Raw genomic sequence first — 19565 nt, 5'->3', positions numbered from 1 at the left:
AGGGACCAAGAAAATATTTGAAGAGATTATAGTTGAAAACTTCCCTAATATGGGAAAGGAAATAGTTAGTCAAGTCCAGGAAGCACAGAGAGTCCCATACAGGATAAATCCAAGGAGAAATATACCAAGACACATATTAATCAAACTGTCAAAAATGAAATACAAAGAAAACATATTAAAAGCAGCAAGGAAAAACAACGAATAACACACAAGGGAATCCCCATAAGGTTAACAGCTGATTTTTCAGCAGAAACTCTGCAAGCCAGAAGGGACTGGCAGGACATATTTAAAGTGATGAAGGAGAAAAACCTGCAACCAAGATTACTCTACCCAGCAAGGATCTCATTCAGATTTGATGGAGAAATTAAAACCTTTACAGACAAGCAAAAGCTGAGAGAGTTCAGCACCACCAAACCAGCTCTACAACAACTGCTAAAGGAACTTCTCTAGGCAAGAAACACAAGAGAAGGAAAAGATCTACAATAACGAACCCAAAACAATTAAGAAAATGGGAATAGGAACATATATATTGATAATTACCTTAAATGTAAATGGACTAAATGCTCCCACCAAAAGACACAGATTGGCTGAATGGATACTAAAACAAGACCCATATATTTGCTGTCTACACGACACCCACTTCAGACCTAGAGACACATACAGAATGAAAATAAGGGGATGGAAAAAGATATTCCATGCAAATGGAAATCAAAACAAAGCTGGAGTAGCAATTCTCATATCAGACAAAATAGACTTTAAAATAAGGACTATGAGAAGAGACAAAGAAGGACACTACATAATGATCAAGGGATAGATCCAAGAAGAAGATATAACAATTGTAAATGTTTATGAACCCAACATAGGGGCACCTTAATACATAAGGCAAATACTAACAGCCATAAAAGGGGAAATCGACAGTAACACATTCATAGTAGGGGACTATAACACCCCACTTTCACCAATAGACAGATCATTCAAAATGAAAATAAATAAGGAAACACAAGCTTTAAATGATACATTAAACAAGATGGACTTAATTGATATTTATAGGATATTCCATCCAAAAACAACAGAATGCAAATTTTTCTCTAGTGCTCATGGAACATTCTCCAGGATAGATCATATCTTGGGTCACAAATCAAGCCTTGGTAAATTTAAGAAAATCGAAGTTATATCAAGTATCTTTTCCAACCACAATGCTATAAGACTAGATATCAATTACAGGAAAGGATCTGTAAAAAATACAAACACATGGAGGCTAAAGAATACACTACTTAATAACGAAGTGATCACTGAAGAAATCCAAGAGGAAATTAAAAAATACCTTAGAAACAAATGACAATGGATACACAACGACCCAAAACCTATGGGATGCAGCAAAAGCAGTTCTAAGAGGGAAGTTTATAGCAATACAAGCCTACCTTAAGAAGCAGGAAACATCTCGAATAAACAACCTAACCTTGCACCTAAAGCAATTAGAGGAAGAACAACAACAACAACAAAAAAAAAAAACAATGTTAGCAGAAGGAAAGAAATCATAAAAATCACATCAGAAATAAATGAAAAAGAAATGAAGGAAATGATAGCAAAGATCAATAAAACTAAAAGCTGGTTATTTGAGAAGATAAACAAAATTGATAAACCATTAGCCAGACTCATCAAGAAAAAAAGGGAGAAGACTCAAATCAATAGAATTAGAAACGAAAAAGGTGAAGTAACAACTGACACTACAGAAATACAAAAGATCATGAGAGATTACTACAAGCAACCCTATGCCAATAAAATGGACAACCTGGAAGAAATAGACAAATTCTTAGAACTGCACAAACTGCCAAGACTGCATCAGGAAGAAATAGAAAATATGAACAGACCAATCACAAGCACTGAAATTGAAACTAATTAAAAATCTTCCAACAAACAAAAGCCCAGGACCAGATGGCTTCACAGGCGAATTCTATCCAACATTTAGAGAAGAGCTAACACCTATCCTTCTCAAACTCTTCCAAAATATAGCAGAGGGAGGAACACTCCCAAACTCGTTCTACGAGGCCACCATCACCCTGATGCCAAAACCAGACAAGGATGTCACAAAGAAAGAAAACTACAGGCCAATATCACTGATGAACATAGATGCAAAAATCCTCAACAAAATACTAGCAAACAGAATCCAACAGCACATTAAAAGGATCATACACCATGATTAAGTGGGGTTTATTCCAGGAATGTAAGGATTCTTTAAGATACGCAAATCAGTCAACGTAATACACCATATTAACAAATTGAAGGAGAAAAACCATATGATCATCTCAATAGATGCAGAGAAAGCTTTTGACAAAATTCAACACCCATTTATGATAAAAACCCTGCAGAAAGTAGGTGTAGAGGGAACTTTCCTCAATATAATAAAGGCCGTATATGACAAGCCCACAGCCAACATCATCCTCAATGGCGGCATTTCCTCTAAGATCAGGAACAAGACAAGGATGTCCACTCTCACCACTATTATTCAACATAGTTTTGGAAGTCTTAGCCACGACAATCAAAGAAGAAAAAGAAATAAAAGGAATACAAATTGGAAAAGAAGAAGTAAAACTGTCACTGTTTGCAGATGACATGATACTATACATAGAGAATCCTAAAGATGCTACCAGAAAACTGCTAGAGCTAATCAACGAATTTGATAAGTAGCAGGATACAAAATTAATGCACAGAAATCTCTGGCATTCCTATACACTAATGATGAAAAATCTGAAAGTGAAATCAAGAAAACACTCCCATTTACCATTGCAACAAAAAGAGTAAAATATCTAGGAAATAAACCTACCTAAGGAGACAAAAGACCTGTATGCAGAAAATTATAAGACACTGATGAAAGAAATTAAAGATGATACAAACAGATGGAGAGATATACCATGTTCTTGGATTGGAAGAATCAACATTGTGAAAATGACTCTACTTCCCAAAGCAATCTATAGATTCAATGCAATCCCTATCAAACTACCACTGGCATTTTTCACAGAACTAGAACAAAAAATTTCACAATTTGTATGGAAACACAAAAGACCCCGAATAGCCAAAGCAATCTTGAGAACAAAAAATGGAGCTGGAGGAATCAGGCTGCCTGACTTCAGACTATACTACAAAGCTACAGTAATCAAGACAGTATGGTACAACCTACCTATGGAGACAAAAGACCTGTATGCAGAAAATTATAAGACACTGATGAAAGAAATTTAAGATAATACAAATAGATGGAGAGATATACCATGTTCTTGGATTGGAAGAATCAATATTATGAAAATGACTCTACTACCCAAAGCAATCTACAGATTCAGCAAAAGTATGAAATTAGATCACTCCCTAACACCATACACAAAAATAAGCTCAAAATGGATTTAAGACCTAAATATAAGGTCAGAAACTATCAAACTCTTAGAGGAAAACATAGGCAGGACACTGTATGACATAAATCACAGCAAGATCCTTTTTGATCCACCTCCTAGAGAAATGGAAATAAAAACAAAAATAAACAAATGGGACCTAATGAAACTTCAAAGCTTTTGCACAGCAAAGGAAACCATAAACAAGACCAAAAGACAGCCCTCAGAATGGGAGAAAATATTTGCAAATGAATCAACTGACAAAGGATTAATCTCTAAAATTTACAGGCAGCTCATGCAGCTCAATAACAAAAAAATAAACAACCCAATCCAAAAATGGGCAGAAGACCTAAATAGACATTTCTCCAAAGAAGATATACAGACTTCCAACAAACACATGAAAGAACGCTCAACATCATTAATCATTAGAGAAATGAAAATCAAAACTACAATGAGATATCATCTCATACCAGTCAGAATAGCCATCATCAAAAAATCTAGAAACAATAAATGCTGGAGAGGGCATGGAGAAAAGGGAACCCTCTTGCACTGTTGGTGGGAATGTAAATTGATACAGCCACTGTGGAGAACAGTATGGAGGTTCCTTAAAAAACTACAAATAGAACTACCATATGACCCAGCAATCCCACTACTGGGCATATACCCTGAGAAAACCATAATTCAAAAAGAGTCCTCTAGCAAAATGTTCATTGCAGCTCTATTTACAATCGCCTGGAGATGGAAACAACCTAAGTGTCCATCATCAGATGGATAAAGAAGCTGTGGCACATATATACAATGTAGTATTACTCAGCCAGAAAAAGAAACGAAATTGAGCTATTTGTAATGAGGTGGATAGACCTAGAGTCTGTCATACAGAGTGAAGTAAGTCAGAAAGAGAAGGACAAATACCGTATGCTAACACATATATATGGAATTTAAGAAAAAAAAATGTTATGAAGAACCTAGGGGTAAAACAGGAATAAAGACACAGACTTACTGGAGAACAGATTTGAGGATATGGGGAGGGGGAAGGGTGAGGTGTGATAGGGCGAGAGACATGGACATATATATACTAAAAAACGTAAGGTAGATAGCCAGTGGGAAGCAGCCGCATGGCACAGGGATACCGGCTCGGTTCTTTGTGGCTGCCTGGAGGGGTGGGATAGGGAGGGTGGGAGGGAGGGAGACAAAGAGGGAATAGATATGGGAACATATGTATATGTATAACTGATTCACTCTGTTATAAAGCAGAAACTAACACACCATTGTAAAGCAATTATACCCCAATAAAGATGTTAAAAAAAAAAAAAAGAGAGAGACAAATACCATATGCTAACACACATATATGGAATTTAAGGAAAAAAAATTGTCATGAAGAGCCTAGGGGTAAGACAGGAATAAAGATCCAGACCTACTAGAGAATGGACTTGAGGATATGGGGAGGGGGAAGCATAAGCTGTGACAAAGTGAGAGAGAGGCATGGACATATATACACTACCAAATGTAAGGTAGATAGCTAGTGGGAAGCAGCCACATAGCACAGGGAGATCAGCTCGGTGCTTTGTGACCACCTGGAGGGGTGGGATAGGGAGGGTGGGAGGGAGGGAGACGCAAGAGGGAGGAGATATGGGAACATATGTATATATATAACTGATTCATTTTGTTGTAAAGCAGAAACTAACACACCATTGTAAAGCAATTATACTCCAATAAATATGTTAAAAAAAAGATTTCTGAATCTTTACTTTGACTTTAACTGAACTGATGATTGAATGTGTTCTTGTATTTTACATCTTATCTCCATTATCCCCATTGGAGGTGAAAGACAGTTAAAAAGATTATAAAAGATAGTATAAATGAAATTTGAACAAATAATGTGATAGGGTATCACATGCTACGTGAGAAGCAGTTTCTGTTTTTATTGCTCAACTCTTTGGTTGGATTTTCACCAATTTTATTGTTCCTAAAGAGGAAAGTATATTGTAATAATCTAAAGGATAGAAGCAAAATTCTCCATTATACCACCTTCCATGAAAGATTAGAATGCACATCACGAAACTTATAACAAAAGAAGATTCAAAGGGAAATAGATAGCTGAATAATGAAGTCATCAAGCTTGTGCAAGACATCTGCCAAATGGAATCAAGATTTATTTGGTCTGCACTGAAGCCGTAATCCCCAGTGTGATGATATTTGAAAGTGGAGCTTTTGGGAGGTAGTTAGGTTTAGATGAAGTCATGAGGGTGGAGCCCCTATGATGTGATTAGTGTACTTATAACAAAAAGTTGACATGCTCTCTCACTCTCAGTCATATGAGGATACCACAAGATGCATCTGTCTGCAAACCAGAAGGAGGGTCCATACCAGATACTGAATCAGGTGGAACTTTGATTTTGAACATTTCAGGCTCCAGAACTATAAGTAATAAATGTTGTTGTTTAAGGCACCAAGTCCATGGTAATTTGTTATAGCAGCTCAAACTAAGATAGCCTGAATATAAAATGGTAACACATAGTCTCATTAAATTTAAGAAGACCAAAATCATATCAATGATCCTTTCCAAACACAATGGCATACCATTAGAAATCAACTACAAGAAAAAAACTGCAAAAACCCCAGAACACATGGAGACTAAACAATATGATACTAACAACCAATGGGTTACTGAAGAACTCAAAGAGGAAACAAACAAACAAAATACCTGGAGAAAAAAGAAAACAAAAACACAACAATCCAAAAATCTACAGGATGCAGGAAAAGCATTTCTATGAGGGAAGTTTACAGAGATAAAAGCCTACATTAGAAAACAAGGAAAATCTAAAATAAACAACCTAAACTTATACCTAAACGAACTAGAGAAAAAAACAACAAACAAAACCCAAAATTAATAGAAGTAAATCAATCATAAAGATCAGAGTAGAAATAAATGAAATAGAGACTAAAAACAGTAGAAATATCAATAAAATTAAGACCTAATTTTTTGAAAAGATGAAACTGACAAATCCTTAGCTAGACTCATCAAGAAAAAAGAGAGGCACCAAATAAATAAAATCAGAAATGAAAAAGAAGTTACAACTCATACCACAGAAATACAAAGGATCTTAAGAGATTACTACAAACAATTATAGGCCAATAAAATGGACAAGCTATAAGAAATGGACAAATTCTTAGAAAGGTACACTCTCCCTAGACTAAACCAGAAAGAAATAGAAAGTATGACCAGACCAATTACGAGTAATGAACTTGAATCAGTAATAAAATAAACTATCAATAAACAAAAGTCTAGGACCAGATGGCTTCAGGAGTGAATTCTACCAATCACTTAAAGAAGAGTTAACACTTATCTTTCTCAAACTATTGCAAAAATTTACAGAGGAAGGAATGCTTCCAAACTTGTTCTATGAGGCCAGCATCACTCTGATACCAAAACCAAAGATACCACAAAAATATAAAATTGTACACTAATATCACTGATGAACATATATGAAAAAACCTGAGTAATATATTAGCAAACCAAATTCAACAATACATTAAAAGGGTCATATACCATGATCAAATTGGCTTTACCCCAGGGAAACAAGGATGGTTCAATATCTGCAAATTAATCAATGTGATACACTACATTCACAAACTGAAGACTAAGAATCATATGATCATCTCACTAGATACAGAAAAAACTTTTAACAAAATTCAACATCGATTTATGATAAAAACTCTCCAGAATATGGGTATAAAGGGAACACACAGCAACATAAAATAAAGGCTATATATGACAAGCCCACAGCTAATATCAGTCTCGTCAGTGAAAAGCTGAAAGCATTTCTGCTAAGATCAGGAAAATGCCAGGATGCTCACTCTCACCACTTTTATTCAACACAGTAATGGATATACTAGACACAGGAATCAAACAAAGAGAGATAAAAGGAATCCAAATTGTAAAGAAAGAAGTAAAACTATTACTGTTTGCAGGTGACATGATATTATAAATAGAAAATCCTAAAGACATCACCATAAAACTATTAGAATGCAACAACAATGAATCCTGTAAAGTTGCAGGATACAAAATTAATATACAGAAATTAATTGCATATGTATACACTAGCAACAAACTATCATAAAGAGAAATTAAGACGAGAATCCCATTTATAATCCTATTAGAATGAAAAAAAATACCTAGGAATAAGTCTAACTAAGGAGGTAAGATATGTGTATTGAGAAAACAAAGAGATACTAATGAAAGCAATTGAAGACAACAGTAACAAATGGAAAGCTATACTGTGTTCATGGGTTGGAAAAATTAGTATTATTCAAATAGAAATATTACCCAAGGAAATCTACAGATTTGATGCAATCCCTATTAAAATACCAATGGCCTTTTCCATAGAAGAATTATAAAATTTGTATGGCAACATAAAAGGGCACAAATAGTCAAAACAATTTTGAGAAAGAAGAACACAGCTGGAGGTATCATGCACTCTCATTTAAACTCTATACTATACAGCTACAGCAAGCAAAACAGTATGGTGCTAGTACAAAAACACACACATGTATCAGTGGAACAGAATAGAGAGACCAGAACTGAACCCACACTTATATAGTCAATGTACAACAAAGGAGGCAAGAATATATAATGGAGAAAAGATAGCCTCTTCAACAAATGGTGTTGGGAAACTGGTCAGCTACATGCAGAAGAAAGAAACTGCACTTCTTTCTCACACCATATAAAAAAATAAACTCAAAATGGATTAGAGACTTAAATGTAAATACTGAAACCATAAAACTTCTAGGAGAAAACAAGTTGTTACTCTTTGATATAGGTCTTAGCAATATTTTGTTGGATATGTCTTCTCAGGCAAGGTAACAAATGCAAAAATAAACAAATGGGACTATACCAAACTAAAAAGCTCTTGCACAGTGAAAGAAAATATTAACAAGATGAAAAGGCAGCCTACTGAATGGGTGAAGATTTTTAAACAACATATGCAATAAGGGGTTAATATAAAAAGTATATGAAGAACTCATAAAACTCAACATCAAAATACCAAACAACCCAATTAAAAATTCAACAGAGGGCCAGAATAGACATTTTCCAAAGAAATACAGATGGCCAACAGGCACAAGAAAAGATGCTTAACATCACTAATAATCATGGAAATACAAGTCAAAAACAGTGAGATATCACCTCACATCTTCAGAAAGGCTATTATCAAAAAGACAATAGGGCTTCCCTGGTGGCACAGTGGTTGAGAGTCTGCCTGTAGATTCAGGGGACACGGGTTCGTGCCCTGGTCCAGGAAGATCCCACATGCCGTGGAGCGGCTAGGCCCATGAGCCATGGCCACTGAGCCTGCGCGTCTGGAGCCTGTGCTCCGCAATGGGAGAGGCCACAATAGTGAGAAGCCCACGTACTGCAAAAAAAAAAAAAAAAAAAAAAAAAAAAAAAAAAAAAAAGACAATAAAAAACAAGTGTTGTCAAGGATATGGAGGAAAAGGAACCCTTGTGCACTATTTGTGGGAGTATAATTTAGTGCAGCCACTATAGAAAAATAGTATGGCGGTACCTAAAAAATTAAAAATGGAACTATAATATGATTCAGCAATTCCAATTCAGCAATTCCAATTCTGTGTATTTATCTGAAGAAAATGAACACCATAATTCAAAAAAGATATATACATCCCTTTGTTCTTTGCAGCATTACTTAAAATACACAAAATATAAAAGCAACCTAAGTACCACTGGATAGATTAATGGATAAACATATGGCATATAAACAATGGAATATTACTGAGCCATGAAAAAGAATGAAATCTTGCCATTTATGACAACATGGATGGATCTAGAGGTATTATGCTAAGTGAGATAAGTCAGAAAGAGAAATACTGTATGAATGCATCTATATGTGGAATTAAAAAAAATAAATACAACAAAACAGAAACAGAGTCATTGATACAGAGAACGAACAGGTGGTTTCCAGAGAGGAGTCAGGTGGAGGGATGAGAGAAATAGGTGAGTGAGATTAAGAAGTACAAAATTCCAGTTACAAAATAAATTAATGACAGGTATGAAATATATTGTGTGGGGAATATAGTCAATAATGTAATATCTTTGTATGGTGACAGATGGTAACTAGACATATTGTGGTGATAATTTTGAAATGTATAGAAATACTGAATCATTATGTTGTACACCAGGAACTAACATAGAGCTGTAGGTCAATTATATTTCAGAAACAAATTCACTAACTCAGAAAAAGAGGTCAGATTTGTGGTTATCAGAAACGTGATTTAAAAAACTCCCAACAAGCAAAATTCCAGGATCAGATGGCTTCACAGGTGAATTCTACCAAACATTTAGAGAAGAGTTAACACCTATGCTTCTGAAACTATTCCAAAAAATTGCAGAGAAAGGAACACTGCCAAACTATTCTATCAGGCCATCATCAACCTGATATTAAAAACAGACAAAGACATGACAAAAAAAGACAATTACAGGCCAATATCACTGATGAACATAGACACAGAATTCCTCAACAAAATACTAGCATACTGAATCCAACAATACATTAAAAGGATCATACACCATGATCAAGTGGAGTTTATCCCAGGGATGCAAGGATTTTTCAATAACCACAAATCAATCATGTAATACACCACATCAACAAACTGAACAATAAAAACCATATGATCATCTCCATAGATGCAGAAAAAGGTTTTGACAAAATTCAGCACCCATTTATGATAAAAACTCTCCAGAAAGTGGGCATAGAGGGAATATACCTCAACATAATAAAAGCTATATATGGCAAACCTACATGTAGCATCATACTCAATGGTGAAAAGCTGAAAGCATTTCCTCTAAGATCAGGAACAAGACAAGGATGTCCACTCTCACCACTTTTGTTCAACATAATTTTGGAAGTCTTAGCCATGGCAATCAGAGAAAAAGAAAAAGAAATAAAAGGAATCCAAATTGAAAAAGAAAAAGTTAAACTCTCACTGTTTGCAGATGACATGATAGTATACATAGAAAATCCTAAAGTTGCCACCAGAAATTACTAGAGCTCATCAATGAATTCAGTAATGTTGCAGAATTCAAAATTATACACAGAAATCTGAAAGAGAAAGAAACAGTCCCATTTATCATTGCATCAGAAAGAATAAAATACCTAGGAATAAGCCTATCTAAGGAGACAAAAGACCTGCTCTCTGAAAACTTATAAGACACTATTAAAATACCAATGGCAATGTTTTCAAAAGAAATTTAAGGTGACACAAACAGTTGGAAAAATATACAATGTTCTTGGATTGGAAGAATCAATATTGCCAAAATGACTCTTCTACCCAAGGCGATCTATAGATTCAATGCAATGCCTATCAAGTTATCAAAGACATTTTTCATAGTACTAGAACAAAAAATCTTAAAATTTGTATGGAGACACAAAAGACCCCAAATATCCAAAGCAATCTTGAGAAAGAAAAATGGAGCTGGAGGAATCAGGCTCCATGACTTCACACTATACTACAAAGCTACAGTCATCAGGACAGTATGTTACTGGCACAAAAACAGAAATATAGGTCAATAGAACAGGACAGAAAGCCCAGAAATAAACCTACGCACCTGTGATCAATTAATCTATGGCAAAGGTGGCAAGACTATACAATGGAGGAAAGACAGTCTCTTCAATAAATGGTGCTGGGAGAATTGGACAGCTACATGTAAAAAAATGAAATTAGAACACTTTTTAACACCATACACAAAAGTAAACTCAAAATGGATTAAAGATCTAAATGTAAGACTGGATACTATAAAACTCTTAGAGGAAAACATAGGCTGAATACTCTATGACATAAATTGCGGCAATATCGTTTTTGATCTGTCTCCTACAGTAATTGGAAATGAAAACAAACACAAATAGGACCTAAAAACTTCGGCACAACAAAGGAAACCATAAACCAAATGAAAAGACAACCCACAGAATGGGAGAAAATATTTTCAAACGATGTTACCAACAAGGGATTAATCTCCCAAATTTACAAACAGCTCATGAGGCTCAATATCAAAAAAACAAACAACGCAACTTAAAAATGGGGAAAAGACCAAAATAGACATTTCTCCAAAGAAGACATACAGATGGTCAAGAGGCACATGAAAAGGTGCTTAACATGGCTAATTATTAGAGAAACGCAAATCAAAACTACAATGATGTATCACCTCACACCAGTCAGAATGCCATCAAAAAGTCTACAAAAAATAAATGCTGGAGAGGATGTGGAAAAAAGGGAACCCTCTTGCACTGTTGGTGGGAATGTAAATTGATACAGCCACTATGGAAAACTGTATGGAGGTTCCTTAAAGAACTAAAAATAGAGCTTCCATATGATCCAGCAATCCCACTCCTGAACATACATCCAGAGAAAAACATGGTTCAAAATTATACATGCACCTCAATGTTCATTGCAGTGCTGTTTACAATAGCCAAGAAAAGGAAGCAACCCAAATGTCCATTGACAAATTAATGGATAAAGAAGATGTTGCACATATACAATGGAATATTACTCAGCCATTAAAAAGAATGAAAGAATGCCACTTACAGCAACATGGATAGACCTGGAGATCATCATACTAAGTGAAGTAAGTCAGACAGAGAAGGACAAATATCATATGATATTTCTTATATGTGGAATCCAAAAAAATAGGATACAAATGAACATATTTACAAACAGAAACAGACTCACAGACTTACAGAGTGAACTTATGATTACCAGGGGGAAAGGCATAGGTTGGAAGTTTGGGATTGGTTATCTATTTTATATATAGCAGTGTGTATATATCAATATATAGATATATTGATATATACACACTGCTATATATAAAATAGATAACCAACAAGGAATTACTGTATTGCACAGGAATTCTTCTCAGTATTCTGTATTAACCTAAATGAGAAAAACTTGAAAAAGAATGGATAAATGCATATGTATAACTGTATCAGTTTACTATACACCTGAAACTAATGCAACATTGTTAATCAGCTATACTCCAATATGAAATAAAAATTTAAAACAAAAAGAATAGGGGGTGGGAGGAGTATGAAGTAGATCTAGTCAAAAGGTACAAATTTCCAGTTGTAATATTAATAAGTACATCATGAGAGATGTGATGTACAACATGATAAATATAATTAATGCTGCTGTGTATTATATATGAAAATTGTTGAGAGAAAATCCTGTGTTCTCATCACAAGCAAAAATTATTTTTTTCTTATCTGTATGAGATGATGGTTGTTCACTAAACTGATTGTGGTGATCATTTCATGATGTATTTATGTCAAATCATTATGCTGCATACCTTAAACTTTTATAATACTGTATGTCAATTATATCCTAAAAAAACTGAAAGGAAAAATGGTAACACATCACTACAGGTATGTATAATTGCTTTTCTTTGCATAGTGTTATGACTTGCACATCTATCTTAAGCTATCATGGAAAGCTGAATAAAAAGTTAAGAGAAGAATTTCCTTTAAGCAGCAGATTCCTGTCATATCTTGGCCAAATTCGTTGACTTCAAATCATGTTTAAAATAATCATCAAGGATGTCTTAACACCTGTCACAACTAGTCCAGTTGGTTCTAGTCAACATCATTTACATTTTTAGATAAGAAATTTTATTTATTACTTTCTTACCTTGTTGGTCCCTAAATAATATCTTTCAATTATCTTTTTTTTTTAACATCTTTATTGGGGTATAATTGCTTTACAATGGTGTGTTAGTTTCTGCTTTATAACAGAGTGAGTCAGTTATACATATATATATGTTCCCATATCCCTTCCCTCTTTGTCTCCCTCCCTCCCACCCTCCCTATCCCACCCCTCCAGACAGCCACAAAGAACCGAGACGGTTATATGACACTTAAGAGCATCAGTAAGAGCACTTTGAACAACCAAAAGGAGTTGTCCAATTAAAATATTATCACTAAAATATATATATATTGAACAGAATAGGTTATTGTTGTTTTAATGCCTGCTGACCTGAATAGGAGAGAGCCTTTATTATTTTTCCTGCTTTGGCCTATAAAGCTATTAACTGGGGTTTTCCTCTTAGCAGTTAACAATAGCAAAGTGAAGACGGCATCTAAGCTGTGTTCAGCCCTGACTCTTTCTGGTCTTGTGGAAGTAAAAGAGGTATGTTTGTAGACGACCTTCTTTGCTGGGAATTTAAGCCTTGGGTGACTAAACCCAGTATCTCTTTTGTCAGACGATACAGAGAGAATCTGGGAGAAATAACAACCCTGAAGGTGAGGTGATCAGTGTCACTCAACTAGGAAACAAGTTGAGAAGGGCTCTGCATGGGAGAAACCAGATGCCTCGAAGGACGAAACCTCTGAAATCAATCTCCTCTGAAGAGACTCAGCTTGGGCCCATGTGGGTTGGGACATATTTTGGTCTCAGTACTAGTGGTGACCACTGAGGCATCTCTTAGTGGACACGAATCTTAGGCCTAAGTGAAGGGCAGTTGCCTGTATTTTCCTCAGCTTTTGGGTGGGAGGCTAGAATAGGTTGGAGGGGGAAATCCTTTTCTGACAATTCATTAGAAATATTAACATTAAATAGAGGTATTTATGGTTCTCCATTCTTCTCCAATGCTGAAATTTTCTTGTGTGAGAAGTGTTATACCACAATAGCTGTTATACCATTGATCTGTACATGACCTAGGGCCTCAGTTTCTTCACACCTACCCTTTCTTATTTTTCTCTTTAGTTAAAGTTCTTCCATCTTTTATTCCAAAATATGGGATGTTCATAAAAATTCAGTTAAGACTGAAGAATATAAAGTGACATCTCAGGCCTTGCTTACACTTTCCTCCCCAGCGGGAGCCACCAATACATTTTTTGGTGTGGCTGTTCGGACTTCTTTTTATGTATTTACAAGTGTGTTTTGTGTGTGTGTATACACATTTTTTAATGTAAATAAGGTCGTATGTATACAGTGTTCAGTCACTAGCTCTTTCCCCCACCTTTAGCTGTCTTTGACATTATCCATCTTAGTGTATTGACCCACTTTCTTACTAATTATGGAACGGCGTTCAGTGCTCTAGATGGACTGTGGTTTATGTAGCGGTTCCATAATTGTCGGACATAGAGGTAGCACCCCCAGCTTCTTCCCGACCTTTCCTGTCTGCTGCTTCTTCCCAAGGAACATAGAAAGCATTTCCCTCCCCCCGTGGTTCTCTTTCTCTACTGCGTATTTCATTTCTAGCATCTTTACTGTGGGCATGCTCCCCCGCCACAGGCTTCGATTCCATTCAACAGCCTCTTCAGCATGTCCGATTCATCTTGATAATCATAATCATTACAATCTCCACAATGCCTCGCACAGTGCCTTGTACCTAATAGACAGATATTTGATAAAACTCTCCAAGGGGCAGGCTCAACATAAACACGTAGACAGAAGTTACACTCCAGGGTCCTGATCAGTGAGAAACCGAACGTGTGGCACGAGGCAACGTCTGCGATCTCCTGCTGTCATGCGCTTACTGCAGACGTGAGCGTTTGACACCTGTGAGGGGGACATAGTACACCACCATACGGTAGAAAAAGCGTGGCCTAATCCTCTGATATCTTGAATTTCAGCTGCAGCGCAAGTTCTTGAGCCCCGAGGAGATTCAGTCTGTCCGAGAACACCTGGGTTACCACAGTGACAGCCTGCTCTCTGTGCAGATCACAGGAAAAAAGCCCAATTTTGAAGTGGGTTCTTCTAGTCAACTTAAGCTTTCTACTACCAAGAAGTCTTCCGGTGAGACTGGCCTAGGGATATTGTTCTGTCTGAGTGGGCCTGAAAAGCCGTATTAAAAACTGAGCCAGAGATCTGAATGAGGTGGTGATATCTTTAGAGGATCATTCCCTTCCTTAATTTCCCTCATTTCCAAGTGGAAGAATGCTTAATGTACTGTTGTTCTGGGCATATTCGGATCCAATACTGAAATGATGCGTAGATATTACCTAGTTCAGCCCCTTCTTCTGCACCAGAGGACACTGAGGTCTCCAGATACTAGAGGTCAGACTCCCATAGTTTCATTAGTTAATGAAGTCTTTCCAGACCCCAGAATTATGACATTTACCCTCAGAAGACCTCACAGTGACGGTCATGGCGGATAAGAGTGTGCTATTCCTCTTCCCATGTGTCCTTTTCTCTGTGCCACTGAATTCAGCTTTTCTTTGAGGATCTTAAGACACTTATAAAAATATCTCCTCTCAGAAGATTGCACTCCACCCTTTTTCACCATTCTCACCCTTCCTATCACTATTTTTTAATGCCTGAGTTGAGAAAAATTGTCCTAGCTGTGAGGTATGCAAAAATTTACAGGTATTCACACTGCTCTGTTTTGACTGTCCAGCCTAAATCTTCAAGAAATCCTTTAGCATCCTAACCTTTGGAGTCACAGTTCCAGAATGGGTAGGAGCAGCTTAGATGGCCTGCCCTGTGGGAGATCTGAGCATCCAGTGTGACAGTGATCTCTGGGGGGTGCACTTACCCGCCAAGGCCCATTCGTGGACTGGCCCACACTGAACCCTCAGCTCTTTCGGGCCCAGAGAGAGAATCAGGAGGTGTGATTTGCTACTGATTTGTTGTTACGCCACCGCCATCAGCTCTTGAGCCCATTTTCTTGTCTGTAACAGGTCTACATGAGACCGGAGCTTTGCTATTTATAATGCTTTTTGGTACAGTTTCTTGTTTCATATTCAAATCTCCTGCAGTGGGCATAGGGAATCCTATTAGCCCCATGTTCTAGGGATGGGAACTAAGAGAAGGAGGAGAAAGCAATATGGAGTGGAAGTTAAAAGCGTTAGGTAGACTCTGTCTGTACTTGTGTATTTGTGGCTGGGTGTAACTGGCCTAAGTATCTAAACCTCTTTCCTCATTTATAAAATTAGGATGACAAGAACTTTCCTCATAAGGTGGTGAGCAGGACTAAATTAGATCATGTATGTAAAATGTTTAATGTAGTATCTGGCACAAAGCTTAACAAATGATGGCTTTTATTGCCATAAAGTGATGGGTCCCTCTCATGCCTTTATAAGTGATAGAGCTGGGCCTTGAACCCAGGTCCAGTGTGTTCCCTGCACAGCCTCAGTAGAAAGCACTTACATGTGCTTGGAGTTTGTTTCCAGCTGCTTTTCTGGAGCTTGTTTTCTTTCATTGGTTGGATTCAGGGAAGCCTGCTATGGACCCTGCAGCTGCCAAGCTCTGGACCCTCTCAGCCAATGATATGGAGGATGAGAGCGTGGTGAGTCAGCACTGTGGTCACCTGATTGCTTTCTTTCAGGCCCCACTTTGGGTGGGAATGTTGTTGTTTGGAGTGGCCTCTCTGGGTTTGTAGGTGTGAAAGCATTTAAAGCCCAGCCTTGTGGCTGTGCCTGCCATTGGCATTTTTTGACTCAGAAGGAAACTCCTCATTAGTGGCATTTTAAATTTCTTTTTCAGCATCTTTCCCCCCGCAGATTTTCTTGTTCTCACTTCATGTGATATATTAAAGACTCTTGTGGGCATGCGTAAACCTGAAAAGAGTTTGTCAGCTAAAATATTTTTTGGCTCCTTCGTCTGGGCAAGTCACCAAATGCTCACTGTCTTAACAGTAATGCTCTTCCAACTCAGATCAATGCTTTCTGTAATAAAGTTCTTCATTCCTACAACTATTGAAGTTAGAGTGGTAAGCAAACTAGGCGACGGTTTGTGCCCTCACAGAGCTTACAGATTAACTGTCTACACGTTTATCGAAGAATCACACAAGTGTATATATCATTATCTGCCTTTTCCTCTGGAATTATATAGAAAATATTCCATTCCCTTTTCTCACACGACAGCCCTTTATATATTCGCATAAATATAACGCTTCTCTCTTTGTTCTTCCTGCCCCCTCCCTCCCTGCCCTCCACACACATATTCTCTGCACATCATAAATGAGTCCCCAGCCCCCTCACAGCCTAACACAGCTTCTGTGCACGTAGTGTACTCACTATGTGGTCAGCTTGGGCGTGATGATCAAGCCCAGGTAGGATGATGGCTGCCTTCTACATAGATGGGCAAACTGCTGCTGTGGACTGTGGCCACTTCACCTGTTCATTAGCAGAGACCATGACTGGGTCATTAATGGCTTCGAACATTCTCCAGGATCTCATTGACTCAGATGAACTGCTGGATCCAGAAGATATGAAGAAGCCAGACCCAGCTTCCTTGCGGGCTGCCTCCTGTGGGGAAGGGAAAAAGAGGAAGGCCTGCAAGAACTGGTAAGCCTTGGGGTGAGAAGAGGCTGCCAGGCTGCTTCCAGCGGCTTCTGATTGTCAAGGAATCGCTGTGCTTCACAATTACTAAAACATGTTTTATTGTAAAATGTATCAGACGGTTAGAAGAGTATGCTAAATAAGTACATTTTAAAGAACAATAAAATGAACACCCATGTACTGCTCACCCAGCTTAAGTACCAGGAACATGACTTGTTCCTTAGAAGTCGCCTCTGCCTGCTCCCTCAGCTGCATCTCCCTCCCTCTCCTTACAAGAGGCTACCATTCTCCCAAATTTGTGCTAATCTTTGCTGGCTTTTTCGATAGTTTACTGTCTGTGTGTGAATCTCCAAACAGTACATCATTGAATTGTGGAGCCCAAAGCTGACTAGGCCAGGAAAGGTCAATGCTCCATATCTGTGAAGACTCCCAGGGAAAAGGTCTGTCAAGGATTTGGAGTTCCTGGGTGGTGGCAGGTCCCACTCATCACCTGCTAACTTTCCCCCAGCACCTGTGGCCTCGCAGAAGAACTGGAGAAAGAGAAGTTGAGGGACCAGATAAGCTCCCAGCCCAAGTCGGCTTGTGGAAACGTGAGTATCTGGTTGATTACTCAGTATTCACAAAGGCCTAAACTAAACACAGGCCAGCTCCAGCTCTACAGAGTTCACTGCCCAATTATTTTAATAATAGGTGAACGTGTGAGAACGTGTCTCTAGGTAGTAATGGGAAGAGGGCTTATCTCCTGAGAGTGGGCAGCGCACTCATGCCCGTAGGGGAGGCACTTGTCATTTCTTATTTTTGGCCCCTTTCTTTCTGCTTCACATTAGGCCTGATGCTACTCAGCCATTTGCTGAGTGTGGCTGTGATTTGAACTGCTGAGAATACAGAAGTATTCACCTAAGGGACTTCTCTAGACTTTTGTCTTTCATGAAATCAGAGATCTTAAAGCCTCTTAGTATTTGGATCCCAGTTGGACCTACAAATGTACGCAGTCATTCTCTTTAGGCCACTGTGGCCATACCATGAAATTTGGGATCCCTTTCTTCTGGCCTGTATCTCTGGGAGAGCTGACACTTGGCTCCCCTGTATGATGGTCTCTTCTTTCAACAGTGTTACCTGGGCGATGCTTTCCGCTGTGCCAGCTGCCCCTACCTTGGGATGCCGGCCTTCAGACCTGGGGAGAAGGTGCTCCTGAGCGACAGCAGCCTCAATGATGCCTAGGGGAGGGCCCGGCCTGGGACACACCTGCTCCTCTGCCAGCTCCTGCCCCTTCCATCCCACCACGTGGTTCCTCCCGTCTCCTCTTGATTGGCTCACTCTGGCTTAGGTCCATTGCGGAGAGGGTGCTCAGTGGACAGAGTGGAGCTGGCTGGGAGCAGTGGTGTGGAGTGCTGCTGCAAGTCAAGACCACGGTATCCCGGGGCCCTGTTACCCTGAGTGGGGACCTCCTTCACCCAGTGTTAGGTAAACGGGGCACATCCCAAATAGGCCCCTCTCACCAGGTCAAAATGCTGATATTTCGTAACACTCTCCGAGCCCGCCATGCTTGAGTATTAACACTGTGACAGAGAGGGCCCCACCCCATTCTAAGCTCCGCAGTAGTGCCACGGCTTATCTTCCAGAGTTGGTGGTTTATTCACCATGCAGTTTTCTTGGTGACAAGAGGCAAGTGTCTCATGACCTCAGAGCACCAAGGGAATCACTCCTTGGTTGCTGTGATCATATCCAGTGTCCCTCTGCCCCCTCCAGTCCTACCCCCCATCCCTGTTTTACTGTGTTGCATCTGTGCCCCATTGTCATTTCTGTTAATCTCCAGGTATTAAACTTACGTACTAATGTATATTCGCTGTGAAGAGGGGATATGTCTGTGTGTGTGTGTGTGTGTGTGTGTGTGTGTGTG

This window comes from Lipotes vexillifer, unplaced genomic scaffold, assembly GCF_000442215.2.
Source record: "Lipotes vexillifer unplaced genomic scaffold, Lipotes_vexillifer_v1.1 scaffold462, whole genome shotgun sequence".
Classification (NCBI taxonomy): domain Eukaryota; kingdom Metazoa; phylum Chordata; class Mammalia; order Artiodactyla; family Lipotidae; genus Lipotes; species Lipotes vexillifer.
This window is presented reverse-complemented; position numbering follows the sequence as displayed.